General features: G+C 43.3%; 1 protein-coding gene across 23 annotated transcripts in view; it reads right to left on the bottom strand.

Moving 5' to 3' along the window:
- Window positions 1-24,709, bottom strand: part of LRRFIP2 (LRR binding FLII interacting protein 2) — a 123,291-nt gene that overhangs the window by 96,502 nt on the left and 2,080 nt on the right. For 8 of the 23 annotated variants that reach the window (XM_014574053.2, XM_014574057.2, XM_006124016.2 and 5 more), the window contains exon 1: window positions 2,252-2,664. The exons of 1 other annotated variant lie outside the window; for it this stretch is intronic. The gene's annotated coding sequence lies outside the window, so the exon portion shown is untranslated. Of the gene's footprint in view, window positions 1-40; window positions 92-2,251; window positions 2,666-24,709 lie in introns of those variants that run through there. 14 more of the 23 variants (XM_025185126.2, XM_014574058.2, XM_025185127.2 and 11 more) reach the window with 5 other exon arrangements.

The raw sequence follows: 24,709 nt of genomic DNA, 5'->3' as shown, positions 1-24,709 counted from the left end.
CTTATCTACTCCCAGATCTATCTCAAGAATATTGCCATACCTGGCACTTTCAGTGAGCTTCTCTCAGTCCTGTTAATTCTGCATTCTCTTTCTGAAATGAAGAGAAAATTATCTAAGCCCTAAGTAATGCCTTGTATTTCTATGACACCATGCAACTAGCCTGTGAAGCACTAAGACGACAATATTGTTTTTGAACCCTGCAAATCTGCAGATCCGTGGATATGTACAGATATCCACAGCTCATTTTGGTGGTTATAGACATAAATTTTGTATTTAGAATCCTCCAAATTTGCAGATATCCACGTTATGTCCACAGGTATCCTCATATGCAGATATTAATGTGGATATCTGGCTCATATTTGCAAGTGCATATGCGGACACAAATTTTGTATCTGAAAAGGATTCTAAACATTGTTACCGCTGCTTTTTAACTGTCAGCTGAAAAGATATTTTAACGTCTGTATTTGCAGACATAGCAGAAATAATAAAAAAGGCATTTAAGAAGTGATTTAATTTACCTCCTCACAGGAAAGTTAGAGATTTAAGGCGGTCTTCCCTAATGCTGGAAACTAAGCACTGCTCCTTGAGGAAAATCAAGTTAATCATACCCCTTGCTTACCCAAAATAATTGCTCAGATTAGTGTGTGTAAATCTTTTGAAAGCTTCATCTCCTCTCAAACTATGATGATCAGTAAAATACTTGAAATGCCAACACTTGAATTTACCATCACTTAAATAATGACCCATCATTCCAGGCTCTAAGCAAATATAAGCAAATACTACTGAATCAGTTACACTAGGGGCAGGCAAGATCTGGCCCACTGGGCAGATCCAGCCCAACAAGCCTTTTAATCTGGCCCACGGCCCACCCTACTGGGACCCTTGGACATGGAGTAGCTCCATGCCATTTAGGGATGTGAATGGTTAACCAGTAAACATCAGCCTTACTGGATACTGCTAACCAGTTACAGTAAACCAGCAGGTTCTGTAGCAGCCACCAGCCTGCAGTAGGGGAGGGGGCTGCTTCAGCCCACCCCCATTTAATCAGTTAAGAGGTTAATCATAACACTTAGCCGGTTAACTGATTAAAAGGGAGTTTACATCCCTACTGCCACCCAAAGCAGCTGGCTGATCCGTGTGGCTCTCTGTGCCACACAGGGGTCAAAGGGAAGGCTTCAGATGTTGCTCCCACTAGAGATGTTAAATATTAGTTAACTGAATAGTTGAGTAAACTCATGAATTCTTATCAGTTATTCAACTATTCTATAGTTGGAAGCGGGGTCAGCAGCCAGTGCAATCTGTCCTCATTCACAAGGAGCCTTCTGCCACACCACACTGCTACCTCTTCATCAGAGGCAGCAGCATTGGGTGCCAGGTAGAAGCTGGTCTGTGAAGGGAGGCAGTTTAAATACCAGCTCCCCTTGTGGACCAGCTGCCTGTCACCTGTGCTGGTGCCTCAGATACAGAGGTGGCAGCAGCTCCTCTCCAGGGAGTGGAGGGTGGAGTGAGCTCCTGAACCCAGCACAGCTGGAATTGAGCTGGGCTGCTTGCCCACATACCTCCTAATGACACTTTATACAGAGCCACAGCAAAGGTAGGGCCTGGACCCGTCGTAAGCCAGGACTGAGACAGGCTGCTGGCCAGCCTGCTAAAAAATTTACTGGCGGGGGAGGAGAAGAAATGCATGTAGTCTATAGCATTAACCTATACACTTTTGCTTATCGGTTAATAGGGTAATTGACTACAGTATTACATCCCTAAGTCCCACCTCCAGCATAACCTCTCAGCTTCAGAAAGCTGCCAACATACCCTGATTCATGGTGCCCCAAAGTGCACAGAAATGCAAAATTTAAACATTAGCGGTAATTTAATTGCAGCAGCTCAACACAGAGATCTTTATCTCATCAATAGGGCATTACCACCTCCCAATGCACCTGCAGAGCCATCAGTGGGGACAGGAAGGTGTCATCTGACTAGCACTTGGGGGTCCCACATAACAAATATACAGAAGTACATGAGATACATAGAGACACACACACACCCCTCCACACGTAAATGCACGCACCAAATACAAATTTCGTACATAAATATTCAAATTCACTGCCGGCTGCAGTGAGAGGATTTGAATATTTATTTTCTTTTCCCTCTCAGGTCTGCAATTACCACCCCTAATTCACCGCAGGATCGGGAACCTTTCCCCCACCCATCGCTTCACCTTCCCTCACGAAGTCAGGAGCTCCGGGTCCCTTACCTTGGACAAGTCACTGCAGGTTCCCAGCGCCCAGGCTATTACCCGCAGGAGTCCAGGGGAAGCAGGAGGTTCCGGAGGAGCCGCCCCGGGTGACCGCGGTGCTGCCGGGCGGGGCACCCCAGGCCCCTGGCAAGGAGCGGCTCTTTCCGTGCGGGAGACAAGGGCGAGCGACTATGCCCAGGCCAACGCACCGGCGGTTACAACCCCATTACCAGACCGCAGGAAACAGCCGTTATTTTCAAATCGGTCTCAGGATTCCATGGGCAGGGGGAGCGCGAGACGGCGGTTACTGGGTTCAAAGAACACCGGGGCTGCCGCAACCGACAAGGCTCAGGGCGTCCCCGCCGCGCGCACATGCGCGCCGCTCTCGACTCACGGCTACCCACGGGCGGGGGGGGGGGAGCTGCACCGCTGCCAGGCGAAGGCGAAGGCGCATGCGCAGACAGAGAGAGAGAGAGAGAGAGACGCTGGACAGGACCGGGTGTGGTGTTTCAGGCGCAGCTGCGCACTAGGCAGGGTTGGGCTGCGGGGTGGGGCGAGCCTTATTGCTTGCCTTTGCGTTTAGAAGAAGGTGCAGCCCGGGCTCTGCGCCTCTTGGTTGCTGAGTTTGGAAGCAGCCAGCGACGGTGCTGCTCCTGCGCTGGGGAGGAGGCTACTGGCCGCGTGAAGCACTGTGGCCCCTGTAGCACAGACAGCCGGTCATCTGCAGTTATGCAAAGCGCTATGGGGCGTGGGGTTCTCTCTGTTTTCATTTGCCAGGCTGGCACTAGGAGAGCGGGGGGCTATGCGGGGACCGGCGTTTATGGGCGTAGGGGCCCGCGCAGCTTGGGGCAACCTTTGCGCGCTTTCCCTGCGCTGCGCCTGTCCCCGGGCGATGAAAGCGAGTGGTACGAACAGCAGCAGCAGCCTGTCAAAATGTTCCCGTCCCCGCCCAGCTGAGATGTCGCAAGGACCCTGCAAGAGAAGCTGCGGACGCTGGATTGCTCTTTTCCCTTCCAGCTGAGCCAGGCGATCCCGGGACAGGCCGCGCCCCCCCCCCCCCCCCCCGCGATTAGTCATTGGTCTCAGCGCGTGGCTGTGAGTCTAAACTGTAGCAGGCAGAGGTAGGATTGTCAGTTTCTGCCTTTGGACTTAATGCGAGGTTGAATAAAGCGATTATCAAAGCATTTTCTCCAGGAAACAATGTACTCTGAGCCGTGGGCTTTATCCCTTGACCTCCCCTTGCCAAACTGATTCGGCCCTGGTAGTGCAGGACCAACTTCAGGGCCCAAACCTTGAACTCTTTATTTTTCTACATAGCTCCCCTTCACCAGAGCATTGAAAGTTTTGGAGGTACTCGGACATTTCTTGGGACACCCACTGTGAGTCACCTTATTACTACCTGCTCCCAGCATGAGGGATTCCTGATTGTCCTAGCTAAGTGTTAGTTCCTTATCACAACCAGAGTGTCAGCCCCTGAAGCCCTCTAATAGCCCATGCCCAGTTTTTGCCTTGAAGGTTGACAAAAAATGCTCTCTTACTCCAAGTGCCCTCAGTGTAGTTCCCCTAAAGTATATAGCTCTGGTCACTGGATACCTGCAAAAATCCCAGAACCTGTTTTCACAGAAAGAGCATAACACTGTTTACCCCTCCCTCCCTCCTGTATTAGGCTCAGCACTTGACTCTTTTCCTTTCTAAAATATATAGTAAATGTCTGACTGGCTGAGAGTCTGTTCAAGAACTCCTCCTAAACAGAAAGAAATATGACCACCAAATTTGGTATGCAGCTTCCTCTTATAATAACTTAAAGCAGGGGTGGAGAACGTTTTTTGGGTTGGGGACTGCTGACCCATGGACAAATCAGTTGGGGGTGTTGAACTGCAGAGAGGCGCTGTGTGTGTGTGTGTGTGGGGTGGGGGGGAGTTAAGTGCCAGTGCAGGCTCCCCAACGCTGGGGGAGGCCCTAAGCCTCAGGGGCCAGATCCAGGCAACCCAGAGGCCACATCCGGCCCTCTGGCCTTAGGTTCCCCACCCCGACTTAAAACAAGATCAGGATTTGGTTGTACCAGGATAATGGGATGTGCTTGTAATTCAATTGTTTCTCGTAAAATGGAAAGGGAGAGATCTGGTAGGAGGGACGGTTATACTGCAGAATGACCAGAGTGGGCAGCAAGAGGTCAGAGATGAGGACCAAGACAGCTATAACCCCATCTCCCTATAAAACAAATATTTTTGAAAGCATGAGATGGGAACAAATTGTTACATTTAAAACATCATATTTTCTAAAAAGAAAACTTAGGTTATCCTTAGGGATGTAAGAGTATCAGCATATCAGTTTCTGTTACAGTGACACTGATCCAACATTCATTGAAGTTAATGCAAATCTTTCCATACATTTTAATGAGCTTTGGATGAGATCCATACACACTTTAGGGATGTAATAGTAAGAACATAAGAATGGCCATACTGTGTCAGACCAAAGGTTCATCCAGCCCAATACCCTGTCTGCTGACAGTGGCCAATGCCAGGTGTCCCAGAGAGAGTGAATCGAAGAGGTAATGACCAAACAATCTCTCTCGTGCCATCTATCTCCACCCTCTGACAAACAAAGGCTAGGGACACCATTCCATACCCATACAGGCTAATAGCCATTAATGGATTTAACCTCCATGAATTTATCTTGTTCTCTTTTAAACCCTGTTATAGTCCTAGCCTTCACAACCTCCTCAGGCAAGGAGTTCCACAGATTGACTATGTGCTGTGTGAAGAACTTGCTTTTATTTGTTTTAAACCTATTGCCCATTAGTTTCATTTGGTGCCTCTAGTTCTTATATTATGGGAACAAGTAAATAGCTTTTCCTTATTCACTTTCTCCACATCACTCATGATTTTATATACCTCTATCACATCCCCCCCTTAGTCTCCTCTTTTCCAAGCTGAAAAGTCCTAGTCTCTTTAATCTCTCCTCATATGGGACCCGTTCCAAACCCCTAATCATTTTAGTTTCCCTTCTCTGAACCTTTTCTAATGCCAGTATATCTTTGAGACGAGGAGACCACATCTGTACGCAGTATTCAGGTTGTGGGTGTACCATGGATTTATATAAGGGCAATAAGATATTCTCCATCTTATTCTCTATCCCTTTTTTAATAATTCCTAACATCCTGTTTGCTTTTTTGACTGCCGCTGCACTCTACATGGACATCTTCAGAGAACTATCCACGATGACTCCAAGATCTCTTTCCTGATTAATTGTAGCTAAATTAGCCCCCTATATATTATATGTATAGATGGGATTATTTTTTCCAATGTGTGTTACTTTACATTTATCCAAATTAAAGTTCATTTGCCATTTTGGTGCCCAATCACTTAGTTTGGTGAGATCTTTTTGAAGTCTGCTTTGGTCTTAACTACCTTGAGCAGTTTAGTATCGTCTGCAAACTTTGCCTCCACCACCAGGCTACGTCTACATTGGCCCCTTTTCCGGAAGGGGCATGTTAATTTCACAAGTCGTAATAGGGAAATCCGCGGGGGATTTAAATATCCCCCGCGGCATTTAAATAAAAATGTCCGCCGCTTTTTTCCGGCTTTTAGAAAAGCCGGAAAAGAGCGTCTACACTGGCCCCGATCCTCCGGAAAAAAAGCCCTTTTCCGGAGGATCTTATTCCTACTTCGAAGTAGGAATAAGATCCTCCGGAAAAGGGCTTTTTTTCCGGAGGATCGGGGCCAGTGTAGACGCTCTTTTCCGGCTTTTCTAAAAGCCGGAAAAAAGCGGCGGACATTTTTATTTAAATGCCGCGGGGGATATTTAAATCCCCCGCGGATTTCCCTATTACGACTTGTGAAATTAACATGCCCCTTCCGGAAAAGGGGCCAATGTAGACGTAGCCCCACTGTTTACCCGTTTCTCCAGATCATTTATGAATAAGTTGAGTAGGATTGGTCCTAGGACTGACCCTTGGGGAACACCACTTGTTACCCCTGTCCATTCTGAAAATTTACCATTTATTCCTACCCTTTGTTTCCTGTCTTTTAACCAGTTCTCAGTCCATGAAAGGATCTTCCCTCTTATCCCATGACAACTTAATTTATGTAAGAGCCTTTAGTGAGCGACCTTGTCAAAGGCCTTCTGGAAATCTAAGTACAGTATACTATATCTACTAGATCTTCCTTGTCCACATTTTTGTTAACCCCTTTGAAGAACTCTAATAGATTAGTAAGACATGATTTCCCTTTACAGAAACCATGTTGACTTTTGCCCAACAAATTATGTTCTTCTATGTGTCTGACAATTTTATTCTTTACTATCGTTTCAACTAATTTGCCCGGTACCGACGTTAGACTTATCTATCTGTAATTGCCAGCATCGCCTCTACAGTCCTTTTTAAATATTGGCGTTACATTAGCTATCTTCCAGTCTTTGGGTACAGAAGCTGATGTAAAGGATAGGTTACAAACTATAGTCAATAGTGCTGCAATTTCACATTTGAGTTCTTTCAGAACTCTTGGGTGAATGCCATTTAGTCCTGGTGACTTGTTGCTGTTAAGTTTATCAATTAATTCCAAAATCTCCTCTAATGACACTTCAATCTGTGAAAAGTCCTCAGATTTGTCACCTACAAAGGACGGGTCAGGTTTGAGAATCTCCCTAACATCTTCAGCAATGAAGACTGAAGCAAAGGATTCATTTAGTTTCTCCGCAATGACTATCATCTTTTAAGTGCTCCTTTTGTATCTCCATCGTCCAGGGGCCCCACTGGTTGTTTAACAGGCTTCCTGCTTCTGATGTACTTAAAAAAACATTTTGTTATTACCTTTTGGTTATGTCTACACTGCAGGCTTTTTGCACAAGAACGTCTGTTCTTGCACAAAAAGTTGAGGAGCGTTTACACTGCACGCATGTTTTTGTGCAAGTAAATTTACAGTAGAGAGGGCTTCTTGCGCAAGAGTTATTCCTCTCCCCACAAGGAATAAGCCCCTTGCACAAGAGCTCTTGTGCAAGAAGGCAGTGTGGACAGGCAACAGGGGTTTCTTGCGCAAAAAACCCCTATGGCTAAAATGGCCATCAGAGCTTTCTTGCGCAAGACAGCGTTCACACTGCCATGGACACACTTGCACAAAAGCACATTCTTGCGCAAAAGCACGTGGCAGTGTGGACACACTCTTGAGCAAGAACTCTTGCGCAAAACAGTTCTTGCACAAGAAGCCTGCAGTGTAGATGTAGCCTTTGAGTTTTTGGCTAGCTGTTCTTCAAACTCCTTTTTGGCTTTTCTTACTACATTTTTTACACTTAATTTGGCAGTGTCTATGCTCCTTTCTATTTACCTAACTAGGATTTAACTTCCACTTTTTAAAAGATGTCTTTTTATCTCTCACTGCTTCTTTTACATGGTTGTTAAGCCACGGTGGCTCTTTTTTAGTTCTTCTACTATGTTTTTTAATTTGGGGTATACATTTAAATTGGGCCTCTATTATGGTGTCTTTGAAAAGTGTCCATGAAGCTTGCAGGGATTTTAATTTAGTCACTGTGCCTTTTAATTTCTGTTTAACTAACCTTCTCATTTTTGCATAGTTCTCCTTTTTTAAATAAATACCACAGTGTTGAGCTGCTGAAGTGTTCTTCCCACCTTAGGAATGTTGTTATATTATAGTCACTATTTCCAAGCGGTCCTGTTATAGTTACCTCTTAGACCAAATCCTACGTGCCACTCAGGACTAAATTGAAAATTGCCTCTCCCCTTTTGGGTTCCTGTACCAGATGCTCCAAGAAGTCATTTAAGGTATCAAGAAATTTTGTCTCTGCATGTTGTCCTGAGGTGACATGTACCCAGTCAATATGGGGATAGTTGAAATCCCCCACTGTTATTGAGTTCTTTATTTTGATAGCCTCTCTAATCTCCCTGAGCATTTCATAGTCGCTATTACTGTCCAGGTCAGGTGGTCAATAATAGATCCCTACTGATATATTCTTATTAGCGCAGGGAATTACTATCCATAGCAATTCGATGGAACATGTTGATTCATTTAAGATTTTTACTTCATTTGATTCTAAATTTTCTTTCACATATAGTGCCACTTCCCCACCCGCACGACCTGTTCTGTCCTTCCAATATATTTTGTACCCCAGAATGATTGTGTCCCATTGATTGTCCTCACTCCACCAGGTTTCTGTGATGCCTATTATATCAGTATCCTCCTTTAACTTGAGGCACTCTAGTTCACCCATCTTATTTTTTAGACTTCTAGCATTTGTGTACAAGCACTTTAAAAACTTGTCACTGTTTATTTGTCTGCCCTTTTCTGATGTCAGATTCTTTTTTATGTGAATGTTTTTCGTCTGATCTGGCCCATACTTTATACTCTTCCATCCTCTCCTCCTGACTAAAACCTAGAGAATCTCTATCAATAGACTCTCCTCTAAGAGACATCTTTGTCCGAGCCATGTGCTCCTGTGCACCAATCGGCTTTCCCCATCTCTTAGTTTAAAAACTGCCCTGTGACCTTTTTAATGTTAAGTGCCAGCAGTTTGGATATGCTTTGGTTTAGGTGGAGCCCATCCTATCCCAAAAGTTTCCCCAGTTCCTTATAAAGCTAAACCCCTCCTTCCTACATCATCATCTCATCCACACATTGAGATTCTGAAGCTCTGCCTGCCTACCTGGCCCTGTGCATGGAACTAGAAGCATTTCTGAAAATGCCACCATAGAGGGCCTGGATTTCAGTCTCTTTCCTAGCAACCTAAATTTGGCCTCCAGGACATCTCTTCTACCCTTCCCTATGTCATTGGGAATATGTACCACGACTACTGGCTCCTTCCAAGCACTACACATAAGTCTATCTAGATGCCTTGAGAGATCCGCAACCTTTGCCCCAGGCAGGCAAGTCATCATATGTTTCTCCCGGTCATCGCAAACCCAGCTATCTACATTTCTAATGATCAAATCTCCCATTACTAACACCTGCCTTTTCCTACTGACTGGAGTTCCCTTCTCCGGAGAGGTACTCTCAGTGCGAGAGGATACCCCAACATGCTCCCGTTGACTGCTCTCCTTCCCTGAGCCTTTCATCCTCCTTAACAGCACAGGGGCTGTCTGACCAGATGTGGGACAATTCTACGGTGTCCCAGAAATCCTTTTCTACGTACCTCTCTGCTTTCCTCAGCTCCTCCAGTTCAGCCACCCTGGCCTCCAAAGCCCGTACACAATCTCTGAGGGCCCGTACACAATCTCTGAGGGCCTTGCACCGAATGCACACATACGCCACCCACCCATAGGTCAGGTAATCATACATGCTACGCAGAGTGCAATAAACTGGTTAGCCCCCACTCTGCTGCTGTAGTCAATTAACCCATTAACAGATAAGCAAAAGCTTATAGGTTAATGCTATAAACTACATGCATTCCGCCCCCCTTGCCAGTAAAGTTTTTAGCAGGCTGGCCAACATCCCAGCTCAGTCTGGCTCATGGCGGGCCCAGGACCTACCCCCACTGCAGCTCTGCATTTAAAGTGTATTTGGAGCCAGGCAGCCAGCCAGCTCAGTTCTGGCTCATGCCAGTTCAGGGAGCTCAGCCCCCCTCCTCTGACAGGTTCATAAGGAGATCTGGATTTTAAACTGGCTCCCCTTGCAGACCAGCTCCTGTCTCGCACCCTGCGCGGAATGGCAGGGGGCTCCTCAGGAGTGGGGCTGGAGCATACTGCCTACTGGCCCTACCCCCAGGACTATAGAATCGTTGACTGATAAGAATTCATGAAGTTATCAACTATTCAATTAACCAATATTTAACATCCCTAACACGCTTGCAAGCTGTTTTCACTATTGTAAATATGTGATGTGTCTGCTGTCCTAATCTGCCCTTCAGCTTATCATTAACTAGCCAATTTCTCATAGGCAGCAGACAGAGGTGAAGAGAGATCTGGAGAAAGGATAGTGGTCTCCAAAAGATCAATTAGGCAAGAACATCCCATGTGTAAAGGCCAAATTTAAAAAAAAAAAAAAAAAGGCTTTGGTAAAAAAAAGTGAGGTGAGTAAGTGGCAGTCCTAATGATAAGGCCTCAGTTACAAATACTCCAAAGCCTCCAGTAGAAACATAATCCTATACCACTGAAAAAAGTAGAATGAGGAAGGGACTGGGGTGAAGGAACTTTGGCAGTGACAAAGTCAATATATGCCAGCCTTTAAATCTGCCTTCAGTGGCAATGATCTTAATTGAGAAAGTGAGACTTTGTTATGAAGGAGCATTTTACACGCATACTTAAAGAAGTTTCACTAATGTTTTCATACTCTTTCTTTGATAATGAAAGATATTCAGGGTTAAGGAAAAATGGGCCTGATCCTGCCCTACCTTCTTTCCTCACTTCATCATGTAGTGCAATCAGAAAGTTATTTGTAATGGATGTGATCTCTCTGCAAGATGGAGCCCAAAGCTGATGCATGGGAGTAGAGGCCCTTTCAAACACAAAGAGTAAAAGTGAGAAAAAAAGTGACGGGTCTTAAAAATGGTAAGTAGTCTCTTGTCTTAAGGTGATTCCTATAAAAAAAAAATCACCCACTGACTATGTCGACTTTGATTGTTTAGTGGGTGTCTTCATAAAAATATTAGGAATATTTTAGTTTGGTTTAGCTGGTGATAACCATGTAACTTCTGTAATATACTCTTTAATAGACGTGCTTCTAGGTCTTTTTGGTTTGCTGAAATGTAAAATCTAGGTCTGTGGGATGGCTTCTCTGGTGATGTACTGCTAGACGTAGGAAAAAAGTTTTCATTTGTGTTTGTACATTTTTTTACAATGAAGTACTGGGATTTGCGCAATTTTGTTCTCTTCATATCATAGGCAGCACATTTTTCTTTAATGATGCAGTTAAAGTGTGTCCACTTGAGAGCAGACATGCATTTTTGTGGTTTAAAAGGGGCAATTGTTTACTTTTTCTTAGAAGCAAAACACAATATCATATGTGACCATTCTGCAGCAGCATGACATGCAACAATATCAATTCATAATATATCATTGATAGGTTATCGAATAGCCACTTTTCTAACAAACACTTAATTAGAAACATCCAATTTAAAGATCATGTTTGAATCTCTGCTTTGAAAAGGCTGAATTGACTGAATGGCATTTGAATCTGTAAAGCTTTTCACAAAGCAGTTTCAGTTTTATTGAACTAAGATGCTCATACCTAATTATATGTTGTGTTTAATCTTACCTGTAATTTCTTGCAGTAATTCGAAACGTGGATCTCTAGAGAAGGGGCCAACAAGCTGTGACCCCAGATTCCAAACAAGAGAAATCTGATTTAGCAAAATTCTAAATACTTTCTAAAATATGTTGACTTTTTCACAGAAAGAATTCCAGACACCTGACAATTTCTTTTGTATGAGTATGCCATACTCTACATTTATTTTGTCATCTCATTTAGCAAAAATTCAAGAAGAAAAGAAGACTGGAAATACACCTACATGTCAAACAGTATATCAACCTGCCACCTCTTTTTAAATGTGAACACATGCAACTAAGGCCTTGTCTACACTAAACAATTTTCTTGAAATTTTCTGCTGTGTATATGATTGATTCATCTCTACTGGAGAGAATTTGTATGTAGATTAACTACTGCCAGCTTTTGCTGGTGTTTTGACTCATTCTGTAATCTACACCTATTCTGAACTGCACCGCAGTTGTGGTTCATCTACACTAGTACTATCCTTTTGCTATTGCCAGTGGATAAATTTTACGTTAAAGAAAGCTACTGTAGAGAAAGCTAAAAATACATTTGGAACAAGAACACCCATATGCACTTCTACCACTACATATATGTGAAAGGCCTAGCTGTGACCCCTGGGACCTGCTTGTGGGAGGAAGCTATGCTGCACTGCTTTGTTCTGTTTAAGCATTTAAAGGGTGAAATCTGCATTCTTCTTAAACAGAAGGTCACATTGGGAAACATATCCTGTAGGAATCTGGTAATTTGATTAGTGGGAACAGTTTCAACTATGGCTTGGTGTCTGCCTGCAGAAGTGGTTTAATCTCAAGTATACATTTTAAAAAGATTTTCACACTGAAACAATCTTGAATAGAGAAAGCATACAAAGAAATAAATTTGTCTAAAGTTTGTTATTAATCAAAATGCTTCGAATGAGAGTTCTCTGTCCCCTTCACTTTAGCTTTTCTCTTCTTGAAATGAAGCTTTAGCTCTGAGCTTTTATTATAATTTATTGTTGAGAAAGTTGAGATGCCACACAATGACTATTATTGTTTAACTTAATCTCTGATGTAACACCATTTATATCCTCCTTTTGTGTCCTCCCACTGTTGTATCTGTCGTTTTGTTCTCCTATGAATGAAACAAACTTACAATTCAGTCTGTCCTGTCTCCTTTTCTGTCACTTTTAACTCTTCTAAGCACTTCTTCCATCATACCCACAAACAGTAAGCTGTATCAAATGCTTTCTGAAATGACATTACATGAGCAAAACAAGTGAAGCAGTGAGGGAAGGTGGACTAGGAAAAAAAGTTTGCTTTCTCCCCTGGGTCTACCAGCACATCTTATCTATATCATGTTTTACACTGGAAATTCCTCAAGTTTGAGTTTATTTTTAGTAAAAATATGCTCTGTTATAGCAGCATAGTTACACTATCATGGAGGAGGTGTGTTGAAAATCTTTTATCATAATGCCTTGCAGTCCTAGTCAGAGACAAAAATCCCGTTGTGCTACATGCTATACAAACACAGAGAAAAAGACAGAAATCTTCTGAATACATCATTGAAAACTGTTGGAAGCAATTACACACAAGGTGAAAAGTTATGATCAGGCTATCATAGTTTTAAAATAAAATTATGGACCACATTTTGGAACAAGCGTGCAGCCTGAAAATCTAGGCTGTGCGCCATCACTCCAAAGCTACTAAGGCAAGTCTACACTAAAGGGGAAGGTCAAATTAAGGTACACAACTCCAGCTATGTTAATTATATAGCTGGAGTTAATGTATCTTGATTCGAGTTTCCCCATTATCCCCACAGTGGGAGGCCTATGAAATCAAAAGCAACCATCCCCTTCCCTTACTCCTCACAGGAGCAGGAGTACTAGCTACCAACGAGAGCACCCTTTGAGTTCAATTTAGCAGATCTTTATTAGACCCACAAAATCAAATTCCGAAAGATCAATCCTGGCAGTGTTGATCTTCCCTGGAGTGATGGCATGGCCTAATACGCCTTCTGGCCTTCAGCAGCAGCCCAGAGAATGCCTGGTGGAGCAGAGAGCTGGGGAGCTACAGGCTATATGCCGCTCCCTATATTTTTTTCTACTTTGGTATACCTCAGAGATTCAAGGTACAAAGACAGGTGAAAGTAACTTAAATTTCTTACAGATACTGTCCAATCTCAATTCCCACCTCCCTCCCCCCAGGTGGGAACTCAGGTGAGGAGTTTGAGGGGGTTGCAACACGACAGTACCTGTAAGAAATTTAAGCATGGGGTGGCGTGCAGAGAGCTCATGGCAGGGGTTGGTGAATATGTGGTAGTGAGATGGGGCTCAGGGCAGTGGTTTGGGGATTGTGTGTGTGTATGTATGTGGAGGGCTCAGGGAAAGAGTGGAGAATGTGGGAGGTGCAGGAGTTAGGGGCAGAGGATATGAGGAGCTCAGGGCAGGGAGCTGGGGTTGTGGCAGGTTGCAGGAATCAGGGTTGAGGGTGAGGAGGAGCTCAACAGGGTGTTGGTGTGTGGTGTGGAGGGATGCAAGAGTTGGCAGGAGGCTGGGGGCATGTTTGTTTAGGAAGGAGTGAGGGGAATGCTGCAGCCTTTCTGAGCGCACAGCCCTGTGTGCCAGGATCCCAGCTAAGGATGTTAAGGACTAGTTGACTATCCGACAAGTACATGCTTATTGGATAGTCAAGTCTAATAATCGCTTCCCACCCCCCCCCCCCCCCCCACCGCTGCCTCCCTCAGAGGCAGCAAAGGGGGGTACTTCAAAGCAGCAGCACTGCATGGAGCCCGGAGTATGGGCTCCATGCAGCACAGCCATTTTCAAACTCCATAGCAGCGTTTAAAAGGGACAGCACTGCACAGCTGACCCCAGGCTCTGTGCGGTGCTGCCCCTTTGAAACGAGCTGTCCCTTTGAAACACCATGGTACTGAGTCCCCCGCTGACCCTAGGCTCCATGCGGGTGCCTCCTCTTTGAAATGCACAAGAGCCCCTATAGGGGACTCTTGTACATTTCGAAGCTGGCACATCGCATGCAGCCCAGAGTCAGTGGGACTTCCCGCTGGCCTGGGCTACATGTGGAGTTCCAACTTTGAAATGCACAAGAGCCCCCGTTGGGGCTTTTGTACATTTCAAAGGAGGAATGCAGAAGTGCCTATCAACTAGTCGATGTAAATTCCATTGACTACTTGATTAGTAAATTAATTAATATTTAACATCGTTAGTCTCAGCTGCCTTCCCTGTTCATCACACCTCTTCCTGCAGTAGAGCACACCAGTATGCGCCTGCTCCTTTTCATGAAAGCGGTGTACAGGGCACATTACCTTACTTTCATGTCTGGGTATAAGCTTCCTGCATAGTGCATCCAAATCCTTTCCACCCTTTTCATCAATGAAGCTTCACAGGATCAGGACTGTCCCCTCAGCAAGGGAGCAGGATATGACTCTGGGTCATCAAAAACTCTGAGTAAGACTTGGTTGAAAATATTTGGCTATAAATAATTTTAAAAGTTGATTGTTGGCCAAAATGTCCAGTTTTTGGCTGCCCTGAGGCCTTGAGAAAAAAAAAGTGAAGTGTTAGAAAATGGTGTCCTCTGAAGATATTCTGCTTAGCTTGAGTTTCTATGATTTGTATCATATTTTTTTTGATTCAAGAAAGCTTCAGAGAGATATTAAAACTTGAATTACATCCAAGAATCATCTTGTAAAACACAGGAATAAGAGAAGTATTATGAATGTTTTGACCAAGTTTCAGTGTTTACAGATTACTAATACTCTAATGTTGTTTAGACTGACTAAATATAGTGGGGGACTATATTTAGCTTTCATTAGGCAAAGTACAGTAATAATCTGAAAAATGAATGTAAATATGGCAAATGCACTTTACTCAGAGGCTTCATATCCAACTTACTCAGTTTATTCATGAAAAGTTTCCTCCCCTCCTCCTTGAAAATTCAATCTGTTCTCTGAAATTCAAGAGCCATTCTTTCTAGCTTGTGTGTCACCAGTAAGATATTTTGTAATGGTTACTCAGTTAACAATTTTATTGATTACACATGAGCCAAAACAAAATCCAGCGATTTGTTCCATAACAAATGTCTTTAAGAAATAAGTCTCAAATGAGTCTGCAGGATCAGCAGGAGTGAAAAGCAGCAACATCTTATTTTTGTTTCAGAATGAAATAGACTTGACTAAATAAAGAAATCTTTTTAATATGTACATGATTTTTATTTCACAGTTGCTTTTCAGACAGTAATGAAGTTTGTTACAATACAGTTTACTTGGCTTCTCAGTACAGGTGGGTTTTAGACTCTTATTATTAAAGATATGCTAGTCTCATAAATGAATATAAGTTCATTGTAATATAATGACTATATATTAGTCTTGTACATAATACTAGAAGATTTATCCAGAGTTGCTTGGGTCCTAAACTCAAATAAGTTTTGTTTTTCTTCATTTAAATCATTGCTCTGGGATGGGGATGAGGGATTCAGTATGCAGACTGCCCAGGGACAGAGAACAACCCAGCCCCTTCTCGCCTTAGCATCTTTGGACTACGTGAGAACCGTCTATCCATGGCAGCTGCAGCAATCGCAGCCAGGGTAGGGGTGCATGCCCTCCACCTGGGGGGATAGACAGCCACACAAACTTTCTGAAAAAAATAATAGTTGTCCCCTTCTCCATCCCTGCCCTCTGCTGGCCCAATTGGATTATAGCTGACTCCTACTTTTCCATTTTATGAAAAACAATCAAATTCCATGCACATCCTATTATCCTGGCACAACCAAACTCTGACCTTTAACTTATGATAAGAAGCAACTGCTTTCCAGATTTGGTGGTCCTAGTTCTTACCGTATAGGAGGAGTTTTTGAGCAAACATTCACAGATGGACAGACAGATACACATTTCTAAAAAGATTACATAAACCCAGATAATATAAATGACTGCCACCAATGATGGTGCACCCACAGAATAAACTAGTAATCAGCACATTGGTAAGATATCTACTGTTTTTTAATCCCTCCTTTTTGAATCTTACAAATAGATTTCTGCTCTATAGTTCTCCTCAAGAAATGCACACGCTGTTTGCTTAACAAAATATTCTCAACCAAATTAATTTACTGGCCTTTTCCTTCATTGGTTCTTCCTTCACATAGTCCAGCAGTGAATCTGCTTGTCTAATGTATTTCATTTTTAAAACAAAATAAATTGAATCATAAAACTCATTTTAGCTGATAGGTTTCCTATTAAATATACTGTCCAGGATACTCAGCCTGAATGCTACAAGTTGTTTCATGCCACTCATCTGTGCTTTGTCTCCTCACATTGCAAACGTCTGACATTAATTTACATTAGATTCCCTGGAGGTAAGGTGGATACTTCATTTATATATTTGGAGTTAAATTATAGGAGCAAGGCTACAGTAAAATATTTTAATTTTAAATTTGTCAGGGATTGAACTACATTTCCCTTGTGAGAAATATTAAAAGCTGAAAACTCCCAGAGGCCAAACCAGTTGCATCTTTCTAACATTCTTGACCATTCTTCATTCTACAACCATTGGCACCAGTGAAAATATTTATGGGTCTGATTTTCACATTATCAGTAAAGTCAGCAAACCGAGAAACTCAGCACATTGGAAAAATCAGGTCATTATCATTTAGTGTCCCATTTTTACTAAGAGATATGTAGGAGTTTAAGCATGTGAGTAATTCTGTTGATTTTAACATATTTGATTTTAAGCATGTATGAAAGTCCTTACTGGAAAGGGGCTTTGGAAGGTAAATTTGAGATAGATATATTAGAGTGCATCTGCCTGTATGTCTTTCTGTCTGTGAGTCAGTTTGTCCAAGAACTCCTCCTAAAAAGAGCTAGGGCCTCCAAATTTGGTTTGCAACTTCCTCTTCACCTAACTTAAAAGTCAGGATTTGGTTGTGCCAGGATAACCAGAAACCCCAGGCAAAAGGATTGTTTTCCATCACATGGGAAGAGAGGGACTGTTATTCAGATGGATGCGATATGAGACTGGCCACTGAGGGCAGTGAACCCACAGGGGAGAGCTATCCTGGAGATTGTCTACCGGGGGGCAGCTGTATCACCCAGGGGTGGCCAGCCGGGCTCCACCATCTTGCTTGCCAGCACACTGAGTAAATAGCTGTTTGTCCCAAATCTTTCCTCGCCCCCCAGCTCATGGCCGCAGTGCCAGAGAGGGCAAAAGGCCCCTAGTGGCCAGGGAGTAACACCAAGGCAGGGAGGGAAGGCCACTGGTGGTTGGGGAACTGGTGAAAGAAAAAAGGCCCCCTGGCAGCTGGGAGGGAGAAACAAGGGGGAGAAAAAAGGTTTCTGGTGGCCAGGGAGGAGACTGAAGGCTCATCTAGGCTACACTCAAGTGTCAAAAAAGGATATGCAAATTCCGCTGGAATTTGCATATCTTCTTCCAATCTCAGTTTCGAAAGCATAGCTTTGAAAAGGGGGGGTGCCAAAAACCCCCACATCTTGACTATTTTCACTTCGAAAGGTCCGCTATCGGAAGGTCCGCTATCCTCTTTCGACACTTCAACATAGTCTAGAGTGGCCCTGAGGGAAGAAAAAAGGCCCCTTGTGGTCAGGGAGGGGACTGAGGGAAGAAAAAAGCCCCTGGTGGATGAAAAGTCCCACCCTGAGCCCCTTCTTACCCTATAGCCTTCACTCTCCCTCTTTTCCTGCCCCTAGCCTGCTACATCCCTCCCACACACATCCCCAAGGTAGTGCCCTGGCCTAAGTCCACCACCATATAAGCATACAACAAAAACAATCTTAACCAGCTTGTGTCTTTCTTTGCACATGTTACTTTTTAGTCTGCTGAGAAACAAAAATTGAAAGCCAAGAATTTTCAAAAAGCAATAGCTGGTAGTTAAGTTGACAGACTAAAGCCATTAATTCATTTTTATGAGACTATAAGGGCACGTCTACACTGCAGAGCAAAAGTGGAATTAATAAACACAACTTCAGCTACGTCAATTGCATAGCTTAAGTCGAAATAGTTTAATTCGTTTTTTGGCATAATCTACACACCAGGAAGTTTAAGAACACTCTTCCTTCAACTTCCCTTACTCCTCATGAAATGAGGGTTACAGGAGTTGGAGTATGAACTCTTCCTTCTTGACATTATTTTGATGGCTTGCTGTGTAGACATGCACTTTGTTATTTTGAAATAATGCTGCTGTGTAGATGTCCCCTAAATATAGGTGTAACCTGTTTGTGATGACATTTAATTGTAACTGTTATTTTAAAATAGAAATGTAGTATTTTATTAATTATTTTAAAAAATCTGATTTAATGAAGAAAATCCAATTTAAATAAAAAACCCCAATTTGTTAATTTTTAAAAAAAATCATAGATTTTTATCCACTCTGGTTCATGGATTGCTGTGGCACTCAAGTGAGACATAAGCATTCAACTGGCTACAAGGAAGCAACAATGCACATGTCCAGAGGCAGAAACTTAGGTACCTGGGAAACTTGTACATTATACCCTGAAAACTTAGGCACTGAAAGAGTTTAGGTGCATATCAGTTTCAGCAGGAGTTTTGTAGATTGCAGTGGAGCCAAAAATGGAATTTGGACACCTGAGTACCTTGATTGAAATATAAGCTAAGTGTCAGCAGTCTGTCTTATTTGGTCAATCTTTTTTTTTTTTTTTTTTTCTTTTTTAAAGGACAGTCCAGTTTCTAGTTTTGTTTTCTTGGACTGTCATTTTCACCTTTTCTGGAGTAACTGTTTCAATTTTTTAATGTTATCCAGGAGGAGAAGTAGAGATACTTTGTAGGCAATTATGTTATTTTGACAGTACTCAGAATAAGAGATATGAAAATTTAATTATTGATGGCAAATCTTCTCCCATAACATAAACATCATAAGAAATATTGCATATGTTGTATTGTTTTCTCTTATGTTATTTCATATTTGCAAAGGAAGATTGGTTTGAACGATTTAGCCTCTAGCAAACTCATACATTTTTTACAAAGTAATTGGAGTGGTGAGTTTAGAAAGCTATATTAATAATATATATCAGTCTCCCAATGTGTGTGTTTTTGTTTTTGTAACTTCCAGAAAATTGTTATAAAGTCTAAGATAGTGTTTTTAAAATCCAATTAGACTGGCAGGAAGCCACATCTGTGAATACTTTGTCTACATTAGTTGCTAAGGTAGCAAGTGAAATATTAATTCTTTCAGTATTCAGCTATAGAAAGACTCAAGCTACAGGTTTGCAAAATGCTTAAGCACATGCCTAACTGGAAGCACAGGAGTATCCCAAAATAAGGTTACTGTGTTTAAATTAGGCACATAAGTACATACACTACTAAACAAGGACTATAGTTTCGAACAGTAGCTCAAAATAAGGGAGTGACTAATATATTAGTGGTCTGGTTCTGCTTCCCCTGAAACTGTGACTGTTTTAAATGCTAACAGAATTGTGCCCTTAATTAGCTGACTGCAGTATTGCTTGCAGAGATTTTTCAATTTATCCTTTATAAGTGAAACAACAAATGTTTGTTATATTTGCCTTTATTAGAGTTATTTTAAATGCTGAAGTAATGGCCTCAGTTAATTGTGTTAAATACTGTAGATGAGAGAGATACAAACCTTGCATATATTAAATAGTGTTTCACACCACAAGTAGCCCCATTAATTTCAGTGGAGCTATTTATGCAGTGAGGTAAGGGACTCAAAATCTAACTCCTAAAAAACATGAAAATTCTGAGTTTGGCCTGAACCAACTCCCTGTTCACTTCAATGGGAGTTGGATCAAGTCCTCTGGCAGTGCACAGTGCAGTTTCCTTTAACTAAGCCAGGAACTGCAGAATGTAGAGCTCTTTACATGAAAAGCTGTTGACATGACAATATGTACCATTTTTCCATAAATGTAGAATACTTTCAGATATTTTATAAATGATTGCTTAATATGAGATTACTTTATATTGCTCAAGTAATGCACTAGACATGTTGCTGTGTATAATAAAGACATTTTGTACTAACTTCAGAGAACAGTAATTATAACATTGTTAGCATTTATGTAGCATCTTTCATCCAAGGGAGTGCACAAGAATTACAACTTTACTCAAACATAACTTCTCTGTCATGGAACATGGCAGCTCTTCAGCTGTGTATAAGAACATTCCAACTAATGACAGAAATGATGGCTACCCTATCTGATAGAAAGGGTAGGAAATAATTATCCAAACTGGAATATGGCCAGATAATATACCTACTCTTGTGAAAAGTACTATAGAGTATATTTTAATAACCACTGTATCACAATACTGGAACACTAGTACAACACTGATTCAAACAGTTTAAATCAATCACAATGCTGACTTTTGCAACAAGTTTCTCAATACAGGAAATAACTTCTTAATCCTCATTTGCTCTTAGTTTCTCCTTCTTGCTCACTGTTCTTTAACCTTCAAAACCTACTAAATGCATTCTCTCCCTTAAAAATCCCCCAAATCCTCTAGGTATTTCGGACGTCTTATATAGGTGAGAGAGCAAGTAACTCATGATTCTACCATTAGCGTTAGGAATATTCATCATGCTGCTTTAAAGACTCAGTTAGCTTTTGTTGTCCGTGTGACAGATTTCTACATAGCAGTACAAGAAATGCCAGTCTAAAGGAGTTGGCCCCATGGCATTGAATAAAAATGAAGAGCATTACCTATACATGGGGAGATCGGAAGCACTGTTTTACTCCAGAGCCTGTAGCTCCAACACACACAAGCACATGCAAACAAACTACAGAGCCCCACGCTGGCCTGTTCCAGACTAACCACGTTAAAATATAAGTTGCAACATAAACTATACTGTATATAGGCTACACTTAATATAAACTACAGTATAATTTACACCTAAACTATGTAGGCTGCAATATCCACACTCAACGGCACAGTTTAAAGGTCAACTAATATCTTTTACTGTGAATTTCTTAAATTTGTAAGTACAGGTCACATCCTTAATGTGTTAAAAGTGTTCAGAGGTCTCATCTCTCTCTCCTAAGCAAAAAAAAGAGACCTCTTTGATCTTCCCAGTGCGTCCTTTCCTAACTTGTATGTGGCTGCCTCCCTGCTCATCTCACCCTGCTGCTGGCTCCATCCTGAATTCTGAACACAAGATACAGACTTCCAAGGCAAAAGTAAGTAACCCATGGGGTGAAGATGGGCTGCAGTGGGAACAAAAGCCAGGGAAGGGAGATTATTCTAGAAACAGGAAGATAAGTCAAGTCAGAATGCATTCCATTGAAATATCACTTTTCATCCTGGCTTTAGGAAGCCTTCCTGCTACCTTATATCCACAAATATGGAAATTAACTTGTTCCTTGGGAATTAACCAGTATCCTGAAGTTCAAGGGTAATATTTTGAGAAATGCATCTGTGATTTAGGTGCCTAACTCCTATTGATTTAAATCTAAATTCCTTCTAGCATATGGGCCGCAGTGACTTTTGAAAATGTAATATGGTCCCCTAAATCAGTGGTTCTCAACCTTTTTATACCACACACCAGCAAACTCATTCAAGAATGTTTGGCAGACCGGCACAAAAACATTTGCATATACATTATGGTAATGAATTTATTTGCATCTTCATCATGGTTATTTATTTTAAGCGGTCGTGTGTTATTTTGCATTGCATCTGTAAGCACACAAACCCACCACTGCTTCTCTAAGTTTGCCCACTTTATGAGGGCTATCATCCTTTGCCTCCCTCAGACCTCATTCCTTTCATCTCAGGAACCGCTCCCCCAGTGCCTGAACACTGGCCCCCAAGCTGCCCACACCCTCACCTTTAGCCCCTGAGTGCTGTCCCATGAGCCCAACCCCCACCTCGCTCTTCCACAGCGATTGGCACAGAACCCTCATGCCTGCAGACCCCATCCCACAGCGGCAGGCCCACCCGGTGTGCAACCAGGCCTAGCGAATGAAGCCCCACCCCCGTCTTGTGCGCCTGGCCAGTGGCCCTGCCCTGTCCAGTTTGGGCAGCTGGTAACTCCAGGCCCTGCTGGAAGGGGAAGCAGAAGAGCAGCTTGTTGCCATGGCTGCTCAAGCTCACCAGGATCACGCTGTTGGGGCTCGTACTCTCGCCCATCTGCCTGCCACTCCCTGGGGCAAACAGAGACAAAGCCACCACTGCTGCTCTCCCTTGCTCGCAGCTCCCTGTGCAAGCAGCAGCTGTGGGTATCGAAATGCCTCAGCTTATTGGCCTAAAAGGGCCCCATAGAAACAAAGACTGGCGGACTTCCAGTTCATGCATGTGCTCTATGGCTGGATATTGTTGCTGCTCTGGATCTCGTGGAGCAGTCTGCGCCATGGTTGGGCAAGGCTGGGCATACTCTTGGGAGACATAAGACACCCCCCAGGCTACTCAGGCCTATGGATGTTAAATATCGACTAATTAACTAATTGTATTTTGCATCGACTATTTGATTAGTCAATAGGGCGCCTTCTGCCTTTGAAGTGTAGCAACAGCTCTAAGGCTGTTGCTACATTTCAAAGGCGAAAGCGCCTCATGGAGCCCTTGGCGAGCTGGGGACTTCCCCACTGATCCCGGGCTCCATGTGGCACTGCCTCTTTGAAATGCTGCAGGGAGCCTGACACTGGGTTTCCTGTGGCATTTCAAAGAGGCAGTGCCGTGTGGAGCCCGGGGTCTGGCCCTAAGCGTCAAGCAGCGCTGCCACTTCAAAATACTCCCTCCTCTCTTCCCCCCCATTTGCTGCCTCTCTCTGATAGAGGCACCAAGAGTGGGGAAGCAACTAGTCAACTAGTCCCTCACATCCCTTCTCAGGCTCGCACGTACACTCAGACCCCACACAGACCTCCAAGGCATCTGCCTATCGTGCCACTCACCATGCTGCTGCGTGGGGAAGTGGGCAGGCCGAGAATTTTTTGTGCGCAGGTGCACCCTTTTCTAGTGGGCGGGGCTTATTAGTAGCCTGGAGCGCAGCCTGGCAAGCAGCAGTTCACGACCCACCACCAATCTGCGGACCGGCAGATGGGAACTGCTGCCCTAAATCAATTAGGCAATTGAAAAATTTACCCTAAGATTCCAAACCAGTAACAGTATTTATTTAGACTTAATTCCAAATTTGTTTCCATTTTCTTTGTAAAAATTGATTACCTCTCAACCTTGTACAAATGAAAAGAATGCTTGGTTGTGAGTTTATCAGCAGTCAGCACCATCTCTGGCATATGGTGAATAGGGTCAACTGGTCTGGGCCCCACACTTTGGGAGGACTCTGTAGGCCAGTGCATTTTGTTAGCACTACCTGGCTCCTGGCCGTTAGCTCCACCTGCCCAGGGCTGTGGATCTTTTTCAGAGTGAGGCCCCCAAGCTGGCAGGGATAGCAGTGTCAGGAGTAGTAGGATAATTATTAAATCTGGAACTCAGATCTTATAAGCAAATAAAAATAAATAAAAATATACAGATATCCGTTTAAAATGTAATTATCAATCTGCACATCTAGGTCCCAATCCTACAAACACACATCCTTATAATCATGTCCACGAATATTAGACTAAGTGTGTTACGTAATGTCCTTCTCACCAACATAAATTGGTCCAATAAGAGACAAACTTTAAAGGTATTGGAAAAATAATCAGCATGTCACAGTTAAATAAGCTAGAAAAGGTAAATATTTCACACGTTTCAAGGGACCATTCAAGGTGAAGTGGCTGATTAACGTGGCTGTGATATTTGTTTCCCAGACCTAAAGAAGAGATCTGTGTAGCTCAAAAGCTTGTCTCTCTCAATTTCAGAAGTTGGTCCAATAAAAGATACTAAGGGACTGTGCCACCTACTTGCTATGCTTGCCACCCTCCTCCATTTGGCCGCTATACTCATCCTGTCATGGGGATTCTGGGGCAGCTGCAGGGGCCACAGGTTGAATGCAGGGCCCTCAGGCAATGTGACCAGGATGGGCGCAGGGCCTTCAGGCCACTGGCTGGGGCAGGCAGCGGCCACTGGGTGCTCAGTGAGCTCTGCTGGCTCCTCCATCCCTACCTCTTCCCATCCAGCTGCCTCCAGCTCTGCTTCTGCTTTTGGCTACTGGGCCCCATGGCTCCATAACCCAGCAGGGAACCGCCACCACCTGTCTTAGGCCACGCCGCTGTCCCAGGACAGGTGGCAGTGGTGGTTTCCCACTGGGTCACAGAACGGCAGGGCCCGAGAGCCGGAAGCAGAAGTGGGGCTGGAAGCAGCAGGATGGGAAGTATGGGCATGGAGGAGCAACAGAGCTTACTCAGTGCCCTCTGTGGCCGT

The sequence above is a fragment of the Pelodiscus sinensis genome, chromosome 2 (genome assembly GCF_049634645.1).
Source record: "Pelodiscus sinensis isolate JC-2024 chromosome 2, ASM4963464v1, whole genome shotgun sequence".
Classification (NCBI taxonomy): domain Eukaryota; kingdom Metazoa; phylum Chordata; order Testudines; family Trionychidae; genus Pelodiscus; species Pelodiscus sinensis.
Note: the sequence above shows the minus strand (reverse complement) of the source record. Positions and strands in the feature narration are given on the sequence as shown.